At 37.3% G+C, this 24,603-nt stretch overlaps 1 long non-coding RNA gene across 1 annotated transcript in view; it reads left to right on the top strand.

Annotated features, from left to right (window-relative positions):
* The first annotated feature begins 707 nt into the window (after positions 1-707).
* LOC140610657 (uncharacterized) overlaps positions 708-24,603 on the top strand; it is a 28,183-nt gene continuing 4,287 nt past the window's right edge. The window contains exons 1-3 of the long non-coding RNA XR_012012234.1: positions 708-775; positions 10,266-10,351; positions 24,268-24,401. This is a non-coding gene — a long non-coding RNA (uncharacterized lncRNA). The remainder of the gene's footprint in view (positions 776-10,265; positions 10,352-24,267; positions 24,402-24,603) is intronic.

Genomic DNA, 24,603 nt, shown 5'->3' on the forward strand with positions numbered 1-24,603 from the left:
TAACTTTACAATGTTTTCATATAAAAATAAAATACAGTAAACAGAGTCCACTGCAGTTATTCTCCTTTCCTTCCCTGCTAACAAACTACAATTTGTTCAGGTGGTATGTGGGGACCCTTCGATTGTGTGAATTTGAGACTCTTACTCTAGAATGCATCATGATTGACATAATCCAGTCACCATAATATCATTCCAGTTGGACAGTCGTGTTACACAATTCTGTGTAACTAGGCAAAGGGATAAATCATGGAACTTGTGACTGGAGACTTTCCTTCCACAAACAAACAAACAAACAAACAAACAAACAAACAAACAAAGTGATTACACTGGCAATATTGGCTAAAGAAATGCAGACTTGGGATGCCTGGGTGGCTCAGCAGTTGGGCGTCTGCCTTCCGCTCAGGTCATGATCCCGGGATCCGGGATCGAGTACGCATTGGGCTCCTTAGAAGAAGCTGCTTCTCCCTCTGCTTGTGTCTCTCCCTCTCTCTCTCTCTGTGTCTCTCATGAATAAATAAATAAATCTTTTTAAAAATTCAGGCTTTATTGAAAATTATGAAGAAGCAGGCAAAATCAGCTAACGTCTTAGACTGAGTGAAATCCATACCCATTGATGTAATTAGCGTTTTCAGTATAGAATTGGAACTTGGAATTCAGCTAGAACCTGAGAAACTAAAGAGTCACTATCTAGGACTAGGACACGCTGACCTATCTGCATTGAAGGGAGGGATGCTGGAACTCCAGGAACACAATGGTCCTGGAGAAAGTGGAAAAGGTGAGGAGGTCCAGGCAGTTAATGCAGAGGTGACATGAAAAATACAGGTAGAGGGATAAGGGTACACTGAGCAGAGAGACTCAGGCAGTGGGTGTACAAGCTCTGATGCCCAAAAGGCTTACATCATCAGGTTTGTGAAATTCAGCAGTGGAATTCTAGCCTTCAGAAGTCCTGCTTAGGCCTGTAAATCAATATACATAGCAGGAGCAACCAGGGAAGCTGAGGCAGCAAGTATACAAGGTAGAAATTCCTTATCTAGATACAGAACTATCTAGGGACATGGTTTTCAGAATTTAAGTGCTGAGAAAGGGCATCAGGTACTTGATCTGGGGCATAAAGGCAGAACTGAGCTGAGCTTTCTATGATGGAATATGAATGGAAGTCATGTGTTCAACCTCCAGTGAATGGTCTTACAATCAACAGATGAGCTCTTCTATTGCCTTTCTTCTTCCCACCACTTGCCTGAAATGTGGACATAGTGAGAGGTCTACATATTTGAGGTCTACATTTCTATTCTAGGCAATACTGGTGTTGAAGCATTCTTCCCTTGCACTTCTTACTCGTCTCTTGTTTACCCCAGTGCCACCCACCTACCGATCTTTGACTTCATTTTTGTTTTGCCTTTGCTGCTGCCTTTCTTTCTCTCTTTTTCTTTCTTTCTTTCTTTCTTTCTTTCTTTCTTTCTTTCTTTCTTTCTTTCTTTCACAGACAGGGAGGGAGCAAGGGCAGGGATAGTGACAGGCAGAGGGAGAGGGAGAAGCAGGCTCCCTGCTGAGCACAGAGCCCAACATGGGGCTTGATCCTAGGACCCCGGGATCATAACTTGAGCCAAAGGCAGACATCTAACCAACTGAGCCACCCAAGCACCCCTGCTGCTGCCTTTCTAGGTTCAAAACTTATCCAACACTGCTTCTCATATCCTTTAGCTTGCTATGTTTTTTGTTTTTTGTTTTTGTTTGTTTGTTGGCACCCTGCAATTTAATCCCCAACCTAGACATTGGTCTGTGCAGCTGGAGTCTTGTCTTGGCTTGCCTCAGTCCGAGTGTGAGTGAAATTTGATAAAAGGTCAGGCCGATTGTTATCAAGTGCTGTGTCCTAGCTTTGTCACTTTTCCTAGACTGGGGACGGTACATCAAGAATCCGTTTCAGAAATAGGGAAGACATCATGTTGAAAGAGTGAGGCTTCTTGCTCAAGTGACAGGAAATAATCAGGGAAAGACCAGTTGCTAACCAGCATAGAATAAATGGCCTTCTGAGAATCCTGGTGATATGCTGAAGAGTAGGGATAGCTTTGTTGAGGTTCCTACCCTTGTTTGGACATTTTTAACAACAGAGGGAGTAGAATGTTTTCTTTCCCTGATTGTATTAGTTGAGACAATACCAGAGGCCTGATATTCCACTTGGCATCTAGTCGTATCATCCTGTCTTGTTCTACTTGTCAAACAAGTTTGAAACTGTCACCAGCATCCTGACCAATTCACCCTGCCTTGTATTTCTTGGCCCTAGACATCTGGAGAGTTGAGGCTCTGCCATCAGATCTCAAATTTTCATTCCCTCTAAGTCCCAGCAATGCATGTCCCTGGTTGAAAGGAAAAGATATTGGATATATGATCATCCCATCTCTGAACTCGAAATTCTCAGTCACATTTCATTTTCTCCTTCAAAAATGATTAGGTGCTCCGCTAGAGGTGGCCTTTGTGCTCTGACCTGAACTTTTTACTATGTTATCTGGTTAACTCCCTCATACTTTCTCTGTGTCCCCTTTGACATCAATAAGTTATTCCTCTTCTCTCCCCTAGTATTTTCAATTCCTTTTTTATTCTTTCCATCTCATCCTCTTTCCCTCCTTTGTATGCGCTTCCATGCTCTAACCTCCTTATATATCCTATATGGCAATTTTTCCCCAGTGGTGTCAGGAGAGAGACAGATAAGCTATTGCAAGCTTTCTTTCCAAGATTCATAATTACATTTCAACAACAAAAAAATTATTGATTGCTAAGCACTCTCCCAGGTCCTGATGATAAAGTGATCAAAGAGACAATTCCTGCCCCCAGAGGAGCTCACAGTCCTATGCAAAAACTAGAGAGATGCATGAACAAATAATTATAATGCAGTGAGGTAAATATTATAAGAGAGAGATGGATAAGAACCTGTAAGAATATTAATGATGGGGCAATATATTCTTTCTTTAGAGTAAGAGAAAGCTACAGACTAAATCCAACAATTAAGTGCCTTTTTCCCTCTATGTGCTCAAGAAACATTAAAAAATTATAGAATGCAAAAAATTAAAAAATAAAAATTATAGAAAGCTATAGATGAGTATTCCTTGTTCTACCTATGAGGAAACAGATCTTGAGAAGTTGAATGACTTGCCCCAAAATCACTGAGCATGCTTTGACAATGCTGGGATCTTATGCATTAGTCAGGAAAATTAGCACTAGCTGCAAGAATAGATGAAGCCTCACAATGTCAGTGACTTAATACAACAAAAGAGTCTCCATCCTCCTTCATTCAAAACCGATGTGGACTATGTGGTCTTCGTCCATCTTGTGAGTATGCCACTTGCAGCAAGGGGCCTTCGGAATTGTTCTAGCAGGGGAAGTGAAAAGTAAAGAGGCCACATTGGCTCTTAACTACCTTACCCTTGAAGCGACGGATGTCATTTTCTCTCATACTTTATTGGCGTATACAAGCCTTATTTCCCCAATAGGACAAATGTTTGAGAATGCATGAAACATATGGTGTCCAAACTATCTTTGCTACATCTGACCTCCCTTGGGAATCCTACCTCTACTATCAATGGGCTATCTTCATTGTATACTGGTGGTAGTGGCAGGGCACAAATATATGTTTAAGAGAGATAGAGGGATAGAAGAATGGATGGAAGGATGCGTGGATGGATGTATGGATGGATAAATGCACAATAACCTTCACACCATCGATGGTCATTATTCTGGCCTTCTTAGCTCAACTGGTGTTTATCTTCTACCCTGTTTTTCTTACGAGTTGACCCTCATGCTCTTCAGCTGAAGGGCATGACCACCCTTTTACCCAACAGCATTCAAGAGAATTTTGATAGTGTAGCATGGGATATCATTGTGTTAATCATTTTGTGATGAGTACTGCAGAATAAAATGCCTGGCATAGTAAATAATAGCATTAGAGCTGTCTTTGAAAGAAAAGGTCAATATTATACCTGGTTGCTGATAGGAAAGATTAATATGCTCTTGCTATTATTAATAATAGTAATTAGAGTCTATTGCTTTAGCTGATCCTTAGGTCCCATTTATAGGAACAGCCTAATGTTCTTCTTGAGCATGACTTGGCATATTTTAGCACGTCATTGCAAGCATCGAAAATCAGTGCCAGGATCTGCTTATCATTTTATTAGCTTTTTGGCACTTGGATTTTGTATTTGTATTGGGCTTGCTCTTCCACCACTGAAACAGTTAGCAGGGATTTTTATATGAAAAGCAGAAGACCTTTTCTTAATAGCATTTCTTATTGGGGGGCATAACTATAGATCTTTGTATATTTTGCACCATTTAGCACAGCCACTGTTGCAAATTAAGAGGACAGGCATCCTTGTCAGGACAATTAACACATGCAGCAGAATATTCTTCTTAGCCATGGGGGAAAAATAAAAGTTTAAATTGAGGTTGTCATACAGGGAAACCTTTTAGGTATTGGGAGCAGAGACGGGGGAGAGAAAAATGGAATGCTGAGTGTTTGTTGACCAGATCATCGACCTCTTTTCTGTTACAATTTCTCTATCAAGATCACCTTCGAGTGCTGTGCATGGGGTTTGCAGAAATGTAAAAATGTGCCAGGATAGATGATCCTTGTTTAAAGGCTAAATGCATGTAGGGTAATTTTAGGAGTTTCCTCATTGAAATACATCCCCCTCCATGTTCTTTCTCTGTCATGAATTTTCAATAATATTTCCAGTTTTGGATTAAGGCACTGAAGGCCTCTATTAAAATGAACCAGTCTTACCTAGCAGGGGTAAACCACTTACTCTTTATCATTAATGTCTTACTGTGAATAATTAAAATGAGGTTTCTTCTTCCTTCGGCAAAGCCTCAAGAAATAATAGTGGTAATGTTTAAAAACTTAAAATTTATAGCACACTAGTGTTTACAATGCTAACTCAGTTATTCACCCATTTGTTTCTTAGAATAATCATGTGGGATAAAATAGGCACGTGTGTGCAGTATTTTCTTTTAACGGATGGAGAACCCAAGAGGAATCAGTTGCCTATTCAAAGGCATGCTAACGGACTGAATTATAGAATGAGTAAGTAGGAAAGGGTAGGAAGGAGGAACGGGACAGCATGTGGGAGGGCCAATTCTTATTGGGCCGCTAGGGAGCCTACTGAATCGCTAAGCTATGTGTGAGGGTTCCAAAGTCTTGAGGGGGTTTAGATTTGAAAGGCAAACTACTAACCATAGTTGCAATTTCTCCCTTTTCTTGAGATCTATTACCAGCTAAGACCACACTAGACTATTCCCTAAACTCTTTCATTTTCTTTTCTCTATAATCTTGCAAAGTGGATTATATTCCTTATTTACAGATGAGGAAACAGGGGTTTGGAAAAATTAAGAATTTGTTCAAAGTTACTCAGGTAAAAGTGGCAAAATATTTTTGTCTCCCTAAGCCCCACATTCCTTCACAGCCACATGCTACTGTGCAAGAAAGCAAACAAAGAAAAGGTCATGGCAGGGACTTGAAAACAAATTTCCCTTTCTTCACATCTGTCTCAGGCTTGGCTTCTTTGCCCTTCACCTTTCCATTAACTCTCTAATCCTGCAAAGAACAGAAATTGGATCACACCCTGACCAAAGGGAGGGTTTAAAAATTTCTACCTGGATACTCTTTCAGCTTTCAAACTTTATCATTCTCCTTTCAGATTCATTATGTGGAATATTTCATATGTTTATTTCAGTAGTGTTGTCATTGAGGAAAAATAATATGTTTGTTTGTTTTTTTTAAACAAGATACTTTTTTTCTTCCTTATTGAGCAATACGATGGCCATATGTTTCCCTCCTATGTTAAAAATTACCCTCAATCATTTTTAGGTGCAGTGAAACCTATCAAAAGTTTCTGACCAGATTTCTTTCTCAAGCAAGAAGTCATTAAGGGCAAAGAGTGACTGATACAATGGAAGGGAGGCAACTAAACTTTTTCTTAGTATTTGCTACCACAGTTGCTCTGAGCTAAAATTACTCTTTGATTGAAAAGTGGCCACCTCTTGGGTGAAATGTGGCAGCTGCTTAATAGTGTATAGTAATAAAACATAATTATCTAAGAAGAAGCAAGTAATGATGAGCGGATGCTTTAATTGACAGGACAAAGAAAGGATTAGAGGACTCAGAGGTATTCTTTGAATTTTCATATCCCTGTTGAGCAAGCTTGAGCAGGCTGCTCCATTTCTCCATTAGTCAGTCTCCTCATCTGTAAAATGGGCATCATAATACTTAAGTAGCTCACAGAGGCATTGTCAGAATTAATTAACTGAGGAAAAGTTCTCCGAGATGTCTGGATGAATGGTGCCATGCAATCGCAAATGATTAGTATCCTTATTATTCTGACACTCACCCACAAGGCCCATCGATCAAATACGGCTCTGGCTGAACTGAGCAGAGCGATGGATTCTGCAACTGCATTCAATGGCAGTTTGCCCTGAAGATAAAGTCTGTCACACACAATGTCTCCCTGGAGCAAGCTTAAGCTGGTAGCAGTATTGATGTAGGTGATCTGCCTGCCAGGATGCACAGAGGCAGTTTAACTAGAGCTAATTATGGCCAGCAATAATGCCAGAGCCAAGAACTCACCTCTGATTATGATGGGATGTTCAAAGAAACTATTTCTGAACCAGATAATCAGACAGGATTTTCTGCACCATTGGTACAGGTAGTATTCTGAAGGATGTCAGGGCACCTCACATTTCAGAAGAAAGAGATTTGCAATACTTTCCTAAAAGGGAAGAGAACCAGAGAGAATTGTTCCCCTTGCAAATTGTGCGTTGTGACATTCATAACTTATTTATCTTGGCCATTTCTTTTTATTGTTGCATAAATGTTATATGCTTTTTCTTAGAGTAGGAATGAAGTATTGGGGAGAGTTGGCAAGTAGGACAGGTAAGATGGAGCTTCCAATATCCACAGGAGCTTTTGATCTAAGACAGCAGGATAGACATGTGCAAACAATGTACAAAGAGCAGAGGAAGTGGAACTCTGAGGATGCTTCAGCCAATGCTGAGTGTAGGTGCTTTGATGTGGTGTGGCTGATGTTATTAATCAGAACATCATAAGCTACCAAACTGTATAATGTGTCAGGAAAATAGTCTTATTTCCAGGACTACCACCTTAGTGCAAATTACTATCATTTCTCCAGGGGATTACTTTGATAACCTTTTGGCTGGTGTCCTCTGGTTCAACTCTTGCCCTCATCATCTATTCAACACACACACCTGATCACTGAGAGCAAAACTCTTGGCTTAAGTTTTCAAGGCCTCTTTCCCCATTGCACTTAGAATCGGTTTCAAACTTTTGCTGTTACTTCTTATTGCTTTGTATCGTTTTATTATTGCCCATCTCTAATCTTACTCTGAAATCCAACTGTTATCTAAGCTCTATCCATGCTAGTTTCCTTTCAGCACCCTGAAAGTCAAGTCTTTTCATGCCCCAGGGCCTTTGCATATACCATGCTGCCTGGAATGTTCTTCCCAGATGGTTTCCACTGTCTAGATATCAGTACTCAAAAAATGTCATTTATATGTGACATATTCAAAAGGCTCTATCTAAATCATCATTTTCCCATCCTTTGCCAATATCCTGGGTATTGTTATATGGTATTTATAAAAATCTGTAATTATTCATTCATTCATTCATTCATTTACTCAAACTTTACTCACTCTTCCATTTTCTTCTTTACTGGTTTTGTCTCCTACAGAAGATGGGATCTCAGGAGAGAGAATTTGCCCTCAGTTCTAATTAACCAGTAGCCAGCATAATATCTGGCACAAACATAAGGTTTCTTAATATTGGATAACAACTACCTCTATTAAGCACCTTCTATATGTCATGCATTTTACTATATACTTTATATACAAATATCATTTTTCCATGCAATAAATTTGAGAGCTTGGAAATTATAGTTCTCATACAATTAAATTGAAGTGTATGAATACTGAGACTTGCTAAAGACTGCAGCTTGGATTTAGGGAAAACTGGATGCAAACACGGGTCTTCCTAGCTCCAAAGTCAGTACTGGTCCCATTATTTTCTGATTCAGAGGCTGGAGAAGCAATTCAAATGAATTGATAAATCATATCTCAATAGCACTGAATATGATATGATTGGTTTGAAAGGAATTTTTGGGAAATTGTATTTAAGAGAGAACCCCTAATTAAGTACCTTTGTTAAATACTGCGAACTTGGTGATGACTTTACAGAAGAGAATTAGTAAAAACCTTGAAAAGAATATACCAAAACAATCTTTTCCTGTCCTTCATAGGAAATTTCACCACTTACTTTCCAACTGCTTCTCACCTGAAGGCATCTCAATCTTTGGCTTCTGATTACTGATTCCTGGAGGGAAGTTTAGGGAGTGTGAAAATTATTTTACTTTAGATTCACTCCAATTCACTTAAGAACTTTGTATATTTGAGAATTTAAATAAATGAATAAATAGCAAAAACCTATTGAACTCAAGAGTGAAATGATTATGGCTTTTCTTTTCCCAAACTTTGGCATTTAACATGTGATATTTTGTTTGTAGGTTGGAACACTTTGAAATTTAATACAAATGAACAAGTTAGCTTTTAATAATGAGACAAATGTTCAAATAGAAGTGTGGTTCTTTCTTTGCAAAATTAAAAACAAATCATTTATACACAGATGGGCAGGATTTTCTAGTATGAGATGAATATTTTTTCAGAAAGGTAGTTTTTTTGGTGTGTTTTTTGCTTGTTTGTTTTCAGGATTGTTTTGCTGCAAGGTTTCCAGTTGCCTATAATGATAGTAAAAAGATGTTAAAATAAAGATATGCATGTATTTAAGTCATCAAATCTCAACCAGAGCAATCAAAACAACCACAAAGACACATGAAGATGAAATTTCAAATATTATGGCACAGCTGTGGACTGCTAGGCAACAAACAACTGAACTAAAATCAGAAGTGTTCGTTAAGGCACACCTGGATGGCTCAGCCAGTTAGCGGCTGCCTTTGGTTGGGGTCATGACCCCAGAGTCCTGAGATCAAGCCCCATGTAGGGCTCCCTGCTCAGTGGGAAACCTGCTTCTTCCTCATCTGCCACTTCCCCCACCCTACTTGTGCTCACACACACTCTCTCTCTTTCTGTCTCTGTCAAATAAATAAATCACATCTTAAAAAAAAAGTGTTCATTAAAATTGAATAATATGTCTTTGTCCCAGAGAGTAGGCTATGTTTGGTACAAAGAGGAGCAGTATTAAAATATAAAACAAGTCCCTTTTGACTGTTAGGGACTAGTGGTGATGACAGGGAGAGTAACTGATAAACTATTATAAAGTGGTCAGTGTTAGGATAGAAGTAGTCACAGGGCTCTATGAGAAGACAGAAGGTAGAGCTTCAAATCCAGCCTGGTAGAATCATGACAGACTTCCTAGAGGAGGTGAAACTTGGACTGAGTAAAGTAATGCTTTAGCTGGCAAAAGCCTAACAGTGAACAGGGGTACCTGAAACTTCCTTTTGCTTGTCAGCTCATTACCTTCTATTGCAACCAACTTTATCCTCAGGCAGAGAACATTATGGCTGCACTTAGCTTCCAGACTTGTGTTTCTTTAGACAGGAATGGATTTTTCCCTTTCTAGGAACCTTTTGAAAAATCCTAGTGAAAGATTCTGATTTTCCTCTGTTGAATTTCTTTCCTAACCTTGAGTCTAATCCTTTTGGCCAAGGAGGTGGTATTCTCTGATTGATCTAGCTTTAACTCATCCAATGTATCTGGAATATTACTTGCTATTTAACATGACAGCTTCCATTTAAAACCTATGACTTAACATGCTAATGAGAAAGACCTTAGAAGAAAGAAACATCAGATGTTAAAAAACCAAAATTCAGCTGAGTAAATTTTAAAGATCTTATTGGCCCTATTCAACAATTCATGAATTGAGTAGCATTCCATTAGGGAAATATAAAGGGGCTCTGGAAAGCTGTACAAAATGAAAGACTTTCATTGGGAGAATGGGGTGGAATGAGGAAGGTATTAGAAAAGAGTGGATTGTTTATAGCAAAGTGACCTTCCTTTAGGGGATGTCCAGGGTCTCTCAGGTAGATTACCTCACTAATGCTGACCAGGTAATTCCAGATTAACTGGTTTAATATTCCATTCTTAGGAGAGGTTGAAACTGTAATTAATTTAGGTATTCAATCTCCATTTGGAGACCTGGCCTTCGCACAAGTGACTCCATTTTGAGCCTGTTATCTCTTTATTCATTAACACAGATGAAGCATAAAGAATTGTTGACCAGATGAAACAATTGATATTCCAGGGACTCTCTTCCAACCTACCAATGACTAAAGTAATTAAGGTACTGGATACATTTTAGGTTGTATTTGCCTACTGAGAGACTGACAGGCAAGAAGAAATAAACATTTGCTAAGTTATTTTTTGTGCTAACCCTTTTTCATGTGTTTTACTTTCACTATCTCATAAAATTCTTACTATAATCTTCAAAGATAAGTATTAATTTAAGTATAGGAACAGAGAGGTTAAATAACTCTTAGAAGATCACATGGATTAAGAAGTCACAGAGATTTAATTTGTTTTTAATTAGCAATTCCATGTTCCCTCCACTATACCATGTGGGATCTTTGGAAAACAATATTTGTAGCATAATGCATAATCTTCCAAATGGCCAGAGGTGCACAAATAGGAGCACTGTTTTGTTTTCTTTTTTGCTGACTTTATGATAAGATGGTCTTTTTTCTTCAGATTTTAATGTGCTGTGTCAGGAGAAAATATATAATGAGTGCTCTGGATTTTCTGTCTTTTGAGCTGATTCTGTAAGATGTGTCACATGTCTCTTCCTTAGAGAGAGTAATTAATGGAGTGTATTGTTATTTCCATATGATGTCTCTGGAAGAATTTCTCTTTGGGCACACAGTTTGGGGTTTGGCGGGGGGAGGAGGGACATGTGTGAATTTCTGCACTCATATTGAGCATTTTCCCAATAGAATGGCACAAGACAACATCAATAATTAAATGGAAAACCCTTTCATCTTTATAGAGAGATCTTCATATTAAACTTGTGTGATAATTCTTTTGGAAGGGTCACTATCTCTGGCTCTCCAATTGTGGATAGCAGAATATGGGGCAAAGGTTGTGACCCAGCAAAGACAGTGCTTGGGTCATTCAGTGGAAAGCCCATAACTGCTCCTAAGTTTGGTTCATGGCTCATTTCATTAACACTGCAAATGATACCCTAGGAATTTTTTTTTCTCTGTCAGGCAAATATTAGGCTTAGTTACAGAGGGGAAAGAAATGTATAAATGGGGGGGGGTGTATCTCATTTTATTACTCTTTTGTGTAATAGTAATAAAAGTTTTGTAGGGAGTATTGTATACAGTAAAACAATCATTTGTCAAAGGGTAAACTTACTGAACACCAATGCTCTGTTTTTAAAAGATCCCTTGTGTGTCATGAAGTACACAGTGTTCATAAAAAGTTGTACTCCAGGGTTAGATATTCTTGCTTCCTCAATTACTAGAGTTTTCTGAAGTCTCTCAAGGAAGAGGATTAAACCTTTATTGTCAGGAAGCACCAGGTTGCACTTTGTCCCATGCCTTGACACACTCATTAGCCCAGACTCTAAATTTTCAATTACGGAATCCATAAAATACAACTAAAAAAAAAAAAAAAAAAAAAAAAAGTTAAAGTAGTGAAAGAAAGATAAAAGAAAGCAACAGCCAGAAACTATTCACTGTAGCTTTGAAGACTCTATTCTTGCCTTTTCATTTTAGTTTGACCATTATAGGCAGTATAGGCCCTTAATGAATGCTACTTGAAGTTGCATACAAGTCATAATCAGCTCTGATTGATTATTTACTATTTGATATCATAAGAAAATAAGAAATTTGCTATCTTTTAATCTTTAGTCTTTTGTGGAAAACTGGTAGGACTCATGGAGTAGATGAGGAACATGACAGAAATTAGTAAAAATTCCTCATGGTGAATTGGCAGAGACAGAACATTTTAAGATAAATCATTATCTTAGAGAAACATAGAGAAACAATTGAAGAGAAGGGGAAAAGACAATCTCCATAGCATGGTCATTCAGAAACCCTAACTTGAAAGACTAGCATGAATTATATGTGCAAAATTAAATAGAGTTTTAAAAATATAGAATGCTGGTCTCCATTCTGACAGTAAAATGATTGAAAGTTGTTGCCCCTAACCTTCAACAGTAAAAAGCTGGAAATCTGGAAAGCAATGATTCTTTTCTTGGACCAATTAGAGAATTGAAGTCTCAGGGAAAATTGCCACCCTGAAATCTCTAGAGGTAAATGCCTGGATCTGCTCACCTGGAACAGAAGTCCTGGAGTCATAAACTGGCAGTAACACTTAAGTGGTAATTTTGACGAATTGCTTGAGGCTGAGTGTAGACTAGCATGAGATTGAGAAACACTGCTGGCCACAATCTTGGAGGAAGGAGTGCAATTCTCTGCGTTTACCTCTAAGAACTTGACCAAGTTCTTGGAGTAAAGATGCAGGAAAGACTCATATCCCTGGCAGAGAGAAGAGAAGAATAATCATTGTGAAATACCCCCAGAGTCTTCTCCATAGCAAAGAACTACTCCTTGGATAAAGAACTGTGCCTGAGCCTAATCCCAGCTGTCAGAATGGAATGCCTTCCACTCCAGGCCCCATCAGCCTTCTTGTCTCACATTCATAGAAAATATAGTCTGTAGGACTCAGTGCTTCAAGGAAATAAATGGGGAATATTACAGCCACAGAAGGGGATAAAGGACTGAAATTTATTCAGAAGATTATATAACACTCTGCCTTCCCCTGACTTTACCACTACACAAAACAAGGCTCTGGGATAATAGCAGTAGGCTAGAAGTGGAAAAGCCTTACATGCAGACCCCCTAAGGAACAACACTAATAGAAAACCTAATACAAGGACACTCGAAGAACTTAAAATCTCTAGCATCTATGACTATAGCAAAAATCAAACACAGTCCAACTCCTAGCCAGATTAAAATCTCTCAATTCTTATTTGTTGCCTGACTTTCAAGGAAAAAAACAAAAACAAAAAAAAAAATTACAAGGCATGCCAAAAGGCAAGAACAAATAATCAAACAAAAACTATCTGAAGAGACAAAGTAGGCATAGTAGGCATAAGTACCAGATTCACATATAACACAGATTTGGGTATTATCACCACAGGGTGTCTAAAATGATTATGATTTACATGTTAAGGGTTCTAATAAAACAAAGTATAAAACATGAAAGAACAGATGAGTAATGTAAGTAGAAAAAAATGGAAACCCTACAATAAAATAAATGCAGTGTAACATAAATGAAGAATGGTCTTTGATAAGTTTATTAGTAGACCTGATATGGCCAAGAAAGAGTCTTTGACCTGGAAGATAGGACAATGGCAACTTCCCATGTTGAAATATAGTGAGAGATAATAATTTTACACCAGAACAGACATTCAAGGGCTACCAAAAAAATGTAACATATACAACTTTGGAATAGAAAAAGAAAAGAGAATTGAGCAGAATAAGTACAGTAATAAAAGCTGAGAACTTTTTAAAATTAATGAAATACAGCAAAGCACAATTCCAAGAAGATTAAAGAACACAAAACAGGATGAATACCAAAATATACTATATTTAGGCATATTATATTAAAACTGCAGAAAAAATAGAAATGAGAAATCAGAGGAAAGGGAAAAACACATCTTACCTACAGAGGGAAGGAATAATCATTACTGCAGTCTTTTCATTAGAAACAATGCAAGCAACAAGAGTGTAGAGGGAAAACATTTAAAAGAACTTCACTTCCTGACCCCCCAATCTAGAATTCTATATTCAGCAAAATTATCCTTCAGAAGTAAACAAGAAATACTTTCTCAGACTAATAAAAATTGAGGAGATTAATCTCCAGCAGATGTACCCTGCAAGAAATGTTTTAAAAAGTTCTTCAGGCAGAAAGAAAATAAGATGTTAGAGACTAAATGTGTGTGTCCCTTCCAAAATTCATATGTTAAAAGCTTTAACCCCTTAGTGTGACTATATTTGTATATAAGATCTTTAAGGAAGTAATTAAGATTAAATGAGGTCACAAGGGTGATGCCATGGTAAGATTAGTGTTTTATAAGAAAAGACACCACCAGAGCATGCAGTGTGTTGGGGATGTACTTGTGTTCTCTCTCTTTCACACGCACACACACATAACGATTTAGGACTGTGGGAGAAAATATATAGTATGAGTCTGAATTTCTTATAGTGCCAGAAAGTAAGAAAGTTCTCAAAAAAAAGATAAAACACCCCACAATAATGTGTGTTTTGTCAAACAGTCATGGAAACGAGTGAAAGAGCTCCCAATGGCCACTACTAGAACAATTTGAGCGACAAAATAATTAAGGTAGTGTGATGGTCAATTTTGTGTGTCAACCTGGCTCAGCCATGGTGCCCAGGTGTTGGATCAAATCTTATGTTTCTGTTAAAGATATTTTTTAGATGAGACTAACATTTTCATCATTAGACTTGAGTTAAAAGATTTCTCTTCAAAATCCATGTGAGTGGTCCCTCATCCAATCAATTGAAGGCTTTAATAGAAAAGCTTGACCTCTACAGAGAAAAGAAGAATTTTTCCAACGGATTGCTGTTAGACTCCAGCTACAAATTTTCCCTTGTCTTCAGCCTCCCAATCTACCCTGCAGATTTTGGACTTGCCAGCCTCCACAATCACATGAGCCAGTTCCTTAAAATATATCTATATCTATAACCCTGTCTATGTCCACATCTATAATCTATCTTGTTTTCATCCACTTATTCTATTTCTCTGCAGTACCCTGACTAATAAAGGTAGTAAGTATTGGATTATAGTCCCACATATAAAGATATTTCATATAAAATAATTCTAAGTAATTGATGTAGATAATCCCCTGTCAAGCAGAGTTAACTCCCACCCCCAACCCTTTAGTGTAGGCTGTCCTTAGTGAATTGCTTCCGAAGATTAGTGCATGGGAAAAAAAAGAACAATATAATTTTATAGTAGAGAAACCTGACAAACACTGTCTTAACCAGGCAACGAAAATTAACCTCAACATAAGTCATGTTGATAGCATGCACTGTTAATATGACTTGATGAGAATGACATTTTGCTTCTTCGGTCTTCCTTTCAAAAACCCATAACTCCAGTCTACCCATGGGAAAACATAATTCAAACCCAAATTGAAGGACCTTTTACAAAACACCTGACCAGTACTCCTCAAAACTGTCAAGGTTACTAAAAGCAAGGGAAGCCTGAGAAACTGTTACAGCCAAGAGGAGCTTAAGGTGACGATTATTAAATGTAATGTGGGATCCTAGATGGGGATCCTGGAACAGAAATATTTTACTTAAATGAATTTAAGTAAAAACTAAGAGAGTCTGTATGGAAAATCTGCAGGGAATAAATCAAATGTAACAATATTGATTCATTAATTCTGACAAATGTGTCATACTAGTATAAGATTTCAATAATGGGAGAAAATGGTTGTGGGCTATTTGGGAACCCTCTGTACTATCTTTACAGCTTTTCTGTAAATCTAAATTTTTTCTAAAATAAAAAGTTTATTAGAAATATATATACACTAAGGGAGAATAATATTTTGAGTAAATAACATAACTGTACTGGTAAAACATCAATCTCTTCTTTCTTTTGAGGAAAGAACTCAACATAACAGGAATTTCAGTAGAAGTAGGATCCCTCAGGTAAAGGACCCAAGTCTTGAGGATAGAACAGCTCTCATTGTCGATCTTGGCAACTAGTATTGACTTGTGAAATTCAGATTTAAAATAATTACATGATTTTTGCCATTCTTTTCAGATACAAAGACTAATAAAAGCATTTGATTGCCATTTCTCCAAATGCATACTGAATATACCATTAGTACACTTTCTGTGCTTTGTGTTGATGGAAAATCCATCTTTGACCATAAAGCAATTGATTTTCATGAGCATCCTTTTCATATATTACTGATTTGTATTCTGTGAAGCCCACGATTACAGGACAGTTTGTTTGAGTATAACCTGTTCTCTTCCTTCCTTGGGCTCTCTGGTTTGTTCAAGTTACCAAAGGACAGAAATAGCTGCAGTTTTGGCAGTATCCATTCTCATTTTCCATAGGGAATACTCACTATTTAGCAATGAGCATTTTCAAATGCAAATGACCCTCCAAATTAGGGCAGTCCTCCTTCTTAGAGCCACTACTAAGCCACCACCTGCATGCGTTCCTATTCAAAGCTGGTCTACTCAGCCCATATGCATCTCCTCCAGTGTTTTATTTGACAATCTGTTTCAGCTTCGCAAGGGAGCTAGCAAATTATGTATTGCTCATTTTGTCAAAGTCATCATTGATGACAATTCCGGCATCAAGAGGCTCATTTTATTCTGCAGATGTTTTTATCAAATAGAAGATAAATCATGGTTCCCCATCTTGTTTCGTGTTGTACTTCTGGGAATAATGGAGGGCACAAATAAAAACCCTTTCATTAATAAAGGAAGAAAGGAATAGACTCAAGAGGATCACCATGTATGATTTTCAGATATGCAGAGCCCACACTGGTAAAAGATTATATTTAGCACCAATGTAACAGGCTTGGAATAGGGGGTAGTGGTGTTGCAGAAGGGAATCTCAAGTTTTAAAGATTCATTTCCTCTCATTCCTTTGGAAACTGTGGGTCCAATTTCACTTAGAATTCCAATGCACAGCAATGTTCACCACAGTATCTTCTAGAAAGGGACACTGTAAAATATTTCTGAAAAAATAAATGATTAATCTCACTAGTAATTGTGACATATTGTCTTGATAGTCTCATGAAAGGTGGGTAGGCTCTCTGGATTTTTGACATAAGCACCAGGGGGGGTCAATGGATCTTTTCATTTGGCCTGCTGAAGTCTAAGCTCAAATTTTGAATTGGTGGGGGTTAAGAGGTTATGAGTATGTGAATCTGTCTTTACCTTCAGGTATAAGGTATAGAGAGATGATGAAAGTAAAGCAAGACTCTGTCTGAAATGAAGAGAAGACACACTACATGCAAGGCACTAGTATTCTATCAGGATTTTGTATGTGTGATTAAAATGGCCAGACATGCTTCACTGTGGTCCCTATAGTTTGTAGTGCAATATGGAGTTTGATGGCATTGAACTCAGGGACCCAGGTGGTACTTATCAGAGGAGATTGAGCAAATGTTAGGTGGCATATAACCCTCCAAGATGCAGATGATAGCATTGTGAGAGGCAGCCAAGGGTAGATAGTGTCTTGGAAATTCTCTGGAGGTTATTGGGAAGAAGGGAAAATGTTAGAGAAGTAGCTGACAATAAAAAGGAGAACAGTTAATACAACTCTACCTTGGCTGCTATCATCATCATTTTCAATGATGTGAACTATGTGAAGGGCACAGGAGTGTGCATTCTCCCCATATTATTACTCATTGTCTCTAAAACTACATCTTGAGATATTATCTCATTCTATTTCAGTGTGAGAAATGGAGATTCACAAAGGTTATGCCCAAGACTACCTGGCTAGTACTTTCTGAATCATTTTGGACAGTGGCTAAGTGCATAGATTCTGCATTCAAATAGTCTTTGATTTGGATCTGGACAATCCAACATTTCTGACCATTAGAACCTCGGTCAATCAGTATTACTTTTAATTGGGTGAGTGTGTCCTTACTTGGCCTCATCACTGTATTCACATATCCTTTATTGCCTATTTATTGAAGATTTACTAACCGACAGCACCATGCTAGGCTCTGGACAGCAGGGATAAAATGTATTATCATGTCTTCCAAAATAAGGAGAAAAGAGTTAGTGTGGCAACCTCTTGTACTGACAAGTATCCATGGACAGTTATTTCTTTTCTACATCAGTGCCCTTTTCAGGCTCTAACAAGCCTCTCCAGGAAACCCTTAGATGTTCTGCGTCAGCATTGCAATTTACTATTTAAGGGAGAGATTCCTTCTTATTGCCCAAATGTTCCCCCATCAAGTCTGAATAAAACATAAACTGATCAATATATAAAGTAGCCATAAAATTAGGCCACTGCAGTGACTATTTGTGTTGGCTTTTTTCTCCCTTTTACTTTACTTCCACATGATTTAACATTAAAGTTAAGGCAAGAACAACAACAAAAGAACAGGAAAAGCAAGTAAGATTTTAACAAGCTTTCAATAGACTGACAAAAGAAGATAAGAAACTCGAAACATGAAAATAATAAGCAATAACTCTGCCAAAAATATGGCCTCCAAATAGATCCTGAATGAGAAATTTACTTATTTATTTGCATCTTTTGGTTCAGTTTTGTGTTAACTATTTTTTCCCTCTTGTTCTGAAAATGATTTGGATTTATTGCATCTCTTGGGGGGTGTATTTTTTGTTTGTTTCTCAACACCCAATATCCTTATTTTAACATCTCTTTATGTTTGCATTTTTCAGACTTCATTTACTCTTTTTCCCCCCTACAAATAGAAATCATGGAATGAACAGAGTTATTGTTAGTGCACAAATAGCTTAAGACAGATCGTAAAGTCCCTAGTGATCAAGGAACTATATAATGCTGACTAGCTCCAGCAGCGACAGCAAAAATTTTCATAAGCCAGATGCTTAGTTTTCAGCTCAACCCCATGGACTTATCCTCACCATGTGAGAATCCCCCATTACTTTTCCAAAAAAGCTTATTGTCTTTCTGACCCTTAGAGAAATTCTCAGTTTCTGAGGGTGTTTCCCAGCTTCATTCTTTCTACAACTGTATATAACTAAACATGGGAAAAGACAAGCAAGCGTTATTTATTTTTTTTACCAACTATAGCAAATTCAGATGCAGATTTTTAAAACAAGGTATAGTAACTCCTTTTGGTTAAGATTCTTCTACTTGTGGTATGAAAGCTTAGGAATTTCTTGTAAGCGTGGATGGTGAATAAGGCAGTTTTCCTTTCCTAAAGAGCAAAATTAGATTGGATATATCATAATTCAAATTATAATCACTTAGGTTATCTAGACATGACAAAATATTAACTTTTTTAATTTACTGATTTGAACCCACAAAAACTCTTTTTAGAGTTACTGTTTTTAACATTAGGCAGGCTGTTAAATTTTATCAAAGTTTTTTAACTTTATGCATAGAACTTCAAAATCCATTATATGGGTGCAATATATTTCTTAGGACTTTTTTCTCACAGATATGAGGAAATTAAATTTCAGAAAGTTTTGTGTTGAGAATATCATCTGCATAAATGTAAGATGGAGAATGAACTATCTAGCCAGAGATTAACAAATAATATCAGTGCCCTATCCAACCTAGGGTTTTAGATCTTTAGCCCAATGTGAGTCAGCTATATGAGGCAGATTTCTGCCCCCTGGATAATCATGTGTGAGAATTAGCAGATCTAAAATATAGGAGATGATGAACTACTGAAAGCCAGTCAGGTCACACTAATACACACAGGTGTATTAGTTTTCTAGGCTGTCATTACAAAGCACTACAAACTGTGTAGCTTATAAGAATAGAAACTTATTCTCTCGTAGGCCTAGAGGCTAGAGATATGGATTTGAGGTGTCAAAGGGGCCATACTTGTTCTGAAGGGTCTGGGAGGTGGATCATTCTTTGCCTCTCCTAGCTTCTATTGGCTTCTATTTGGTTTATAAATACAATTCTTCATCCTCTGTTTTTGCCTTCACATAACCTTCTCTTCTATGGTTGAGTGTCTCTGTGTGTCCAGATTTCCGTCTTCTTAAAAGGATGCTAGACATACTGTATTTAAGGCCCCTTAATACACTATGACTTTATTTTAACTTGGCTATACCTGCAAGGACCCTATTTCCCCATAAGGTCTCATTTAGAGGTTCCAGGGAGACATGAAATTTGAGAGGGATGACATTATCTAACTCTTCACACTGAGTCCAAGCTTCATTTCAGGTGACATATAACTAAGAGGCCTCTCAAACTTAACATGTTCAAATCTCCTATCCCCAAATACAAGTTCTACACAGTGCCCTTTCCATTTCAGCTCAACAACAACTGAATCCTTTGAGTTATTCAGGCCTAGAAACTAGGAATTATAGCTTTTAAGTGTTCTTCTTTCACAGCCCACATCCAGCACATCAAAAAATTCTCTTGGTGACAGCTGCAAATTATATGTAGAATCTGGCCATTTCTCACTTACCCTACTGTGAATGCTGCTGTATGAGTTGCCATCATCTCCCATCTGTATCATTTCAATAGTCTTCCAACTGGTCTCCCTACTTCCACCTTTCTTCATCTACAGTTTAATTTCAACATACAAGACGGAGAAATCCTTTTGAAACATAGGTCAGATTCTATCACTCCTCTGCTAAAAATCCCTCCAGTGGTTCCCCATATCATTCAGAATAAAAGCCAAAACCTTAACAAGGTCCAATGTAAGCCTATCTCCCAAATCCATCTGACCTCATCTTCCCATCTCCCTCTCTCTGCTCCATTTATACTGTCCCTGGCAGTGTGCCACATACACTGGTAATGCTCTTACCTTGGAATCTTTGCATGGCTATTCCCTCTATCCAAAGACAACTTTGAGTCACTGAAGTCTCCATATTGCTGGGGGACTCAAGGTAAGTTGGATAGAATTTTGTCCAAAATGACGCAAAATGAATTCCCATGTCATTCCTAGTTCTCTGAACTAGAGTGAAGAAAACTCTTATAGGTTACATTAAAAAGATACCTCCTTTCAATTGTTTGATTGCTTATAATAGTAACAACAATAACAATATAGTACTCTCAAAATACTTTCGTGTGTGTACTAGACCCTGTTAAGTGACTTTCATACTGTAATGTGGTCTATAAACTCTCAGCGATCCCTAGATCCATTAGGATATTGAAAAGATAACCTTCAAATTATGGCAAGGGAGAAAACAGTATATAATTATGTGATGGATAGAAAAACTCTCTTCCTTGTCCTTCTCCAATATAAGCACATCAGCTCTGAGTGCCTAATCCTGGTCTCCTTGTCCCTTGGGCCCATTGGTAGCTTCTGGCAAAGACTGGATATATAGAAAGTACCAAGCCTCTCCCCAACTTTTTTCAATCAACACCCCTGGATCTGTCATCTGGATTTATTTCCTAACAAAACATAATTTAATAAGAAAAGATTTTTCATAGGCTAACAGAACTGCCCGAGAAAACACTAAATGACTTCAGACAACCAGTTAGCTTTAAACCCAAAAGGATAACAGACATTGTTTATCTATTAAAACAAAGAATGAAACAGGGTAACAGTGAAACAAAAGACATAAGGATTTAAAGAAGAAAGTATTTTTTTTTTAAATTTATTTATTCATGATAGTCACACGGGGAGAGAGAGAGAGAGAGGCAGAGACACAGGCAGAGGGAGAAGCAGGCTCCAAGCACCGGGAGCCCGATGTGGGATTCGATCCCGAGTCTCCAGGATCACGCCCTGGGCCAAAGGCAGGCGCCAAACCGCTGCGCCACCCAGGGATCCCTAAAGAAGAAAGTATTAAACAAAAGCCAGAGATGAAAGCCAACAGGCGGGGCTCAGGAAGGATATGGAAGAGAACAATTAACATAGAACAGAGAGAAAAGACACATAAGAACAACAATAAGACATAACTTCAACCAAAAATACTGTCAGGAATATTGCAAATAGGTTTGAGGAAATTGCACAAAATGGAACAGAATAAAATAACATTTAAAATGGATTATAGAAAATATTCTTAGTGTGGAAGACAGAGAAAGGAAATTGAGTACATATAAGATATGTTCTGAAGATGGAAGTAGGGCATGTGGAACATAAAAATATATTTTAAAAATGCAGTGAAAATCAAACTATTTTGATATTTAGGAAAAATCTTGTATTTTCAGTAAAAAAAAAAATGTATACCTGTTCCTACAGCATTAGTATCAATACATACTGGCAAAATAAGTGAACTTCAAGAATAAAGAAAAAAAATGGGTTCCTGTTTCCAGTAATTGGGATCTAGGTTGTTTGGAGCAATACTTTGACTTAAAATAAAAATTATTAGATAATAAATAAAAGAATTCTTCAATGTATTGGATACCTGAAAAGTACAGCGAGGAGCTACTAAGTGACAAATGTGTGGAAATATAGAGCCCCAGAGATAGAAATGGTGCCTCGCACTGGAATAAAGGCACATTTGCTCTAAGGACATTTGTTCCTGCTAGCAAACTTGGACATTTGGTTTTGGGAAGCAGAGCCCATCCAACACTGAACGGTAGACATCTCCACCTTCAGCTCAAAGATAAAGGTAAATAGGAAGTAATTCTGAACTCAGAAGACACAGGGAAAGTTTCTCTGATGTTGAACAGAACAGATAAAGGGTAGAAAAGGAAGGAGAATTAAGAACAACTCTGAAGAGCTGTGGTTACTGAATTGCTGTTGCATTACTGCTGCTCATATTTGTAGTTCAGATTCATGCCACATGAGGATTTCAAGTAAAATGCAAAGTTTGATTTGGGATAGTCATAAATTTATAGAACTTGTTAGAAAGAAACTTTATCCTGGGTCATAGAGAATCCATGCATCAAAGTATTTTTTCAAAACAATCAGCAAAACACACTAAAAAACATCAAAACATGAAAGGAAACAATAAGAGGACCAATAAAACTGACAATTGAAAGTAACTTGTAAACACTTTAGGCATTGAAGCTATCTGACATAGTTTGCAAGCACACTACTTACTACATGGTTTCCAAGAAGAGGGTGTTCCAACCCAGGAAACAGTGACGGGAATTTCCATGATGACCACTAAGCAAAAAAGTCTAGTGGACTTTAAATTCAGAGTAGAGGAGGAAGACAAAACATTCCTAGAAAAAATCATCCAGGATTAAAAAATGATTTCTTGAGCTGGTTAGGAGTTCCTTTGGATTCCAACTGCTTAACAGCAAACAATGTAATATGAAATAAAAAGCATTTGGAGCCTCCAAAAAGGACAGGAGTTGTTTAGAAGGGGAAATTGTTACTTTGAGTCAGGAAATAATGATTCTGTTTTCAGTTTTTAGAATCAAACGTCACTCAAAACTAAATCAAGTTCCAAAAATTAATGAAAGTGGCATAAACATAAGTAATTGAGAAAAGATAATTTGATCTAGACTTTATAGAATACTTTTTTAAGTGGTATAGTTCTGTGTTTCTTATAGATCCATTTAGACTACCTAGTTAAAAGCTGAACACTATTAATTTTCAGCCTTTATAACCAAACTTCAGGCGAAGCTGGACAACATAATTATGGCTGCTGAATTCAGAGAAAATGTCACAGACGTGGATAATGTAAAAGTATAGTATTGTTGATAGAACTTCATTGAACAAAGAAAAAGGGTGGTGTAACTGAAAAATACTTCAGTGTTCAAATAGAAAGTCAATAGATAATTTTTTAATACTGATAATTACATATTTTGTATATTTAGTGGCCTCCATTGGATTTGAAATTAATGATTTATAGTAATTATGTGATGAAAGTGGACATGGAAATAAGTCACTGGACTGAGAGAAGTTTCTGTTTTATACCTTTTGTATTTTAAAATTATTTTTCTGTCATTTCCAGTTATTCATATAACAACTCTAAATATAATATTAGTTTGTGGGAGTGTGTAGTCATCACATACTCCCATTCACATTTTTCCTTAAATACTTTGGTAGGAAAGAACCCTCCATCCATTTCAATATTGGTGATATCGGGATTAAATGCATCAGTTCTGGAATCACACAGACATTTCAAATTTAACATTTATTCCTACACATTCCTATTTTGTAAAATTCAAATTAGTATTATTGTGGGAATTATATAAGAATATATTTGTATATAGCACTTATCCCTCTGACGGGCACTGAATATGAGCTCAAATATAAATAACGACAAGAAAGCACTGGGTCACTTCTGCTTTGAGAGCTCACTCTTGGTAAAGCACCCACTTCCCCTGAGAGACAAACATGTGTGTCCATGTGAGCTTCTGTAGTGGTGTTTTGAGGTTCTTTATTAGATTAGTTATGAAGAGTATCAAAGTTGACTTTCCCTCCACACACACTGTTTAACCTATAAAAATACCAGCATAATGAAAAACAGTACGGAAGCTTTCGAATTTTAGTATAAGGAGCTGTGGTCTGTAAAATAAACTTTTATAATTAAGCTTTTTTCTTTAAAGCCACAAATAACTCACCAAAATTTAAATTTTCCTTAAATTCCTATAATACTTCCCTCTACTCTTTCTTCATTCCAGCTTCCTGCCAGTGAGATTTTTGGGCCCAAAGGATGGAGCATGAGAATGATTAGTTTTGTGGAACACCCTTGTGTTAGAATTAGTGGACTATGTTTGGAGATCCAGCTACCCCATAAAGACCTGTGAAGCTTATGGTAAGTGTCCTGCTCTTCCTATGGGGCTTAGTGTCTTCTTGAATCAAGTGGACTTAAAGAATCCTAGTTTACATTGTACTGTCAAATGAGTGCCCCGAAACTTTATAATACAAGGAAAGAAATGTACAAATGCATGAGGTATCATTTCCATTCCTCCTGAGCAAAAATACCTAGGCCTTTTTTATGACTTTTTCTTCTGTAC

This window comes from Canis lupus, chromosome 2 (assembly GCF_048164855.1).
Source record: "Canis lupus baileyi chromosome 2, mCanLup2.hap1, whole genome shotgun sequence".
NCBI lineage: Eukaryota > Metazoa > Chordata > Mammalia > Carnivora > Canidae > Canis > Canis lupus.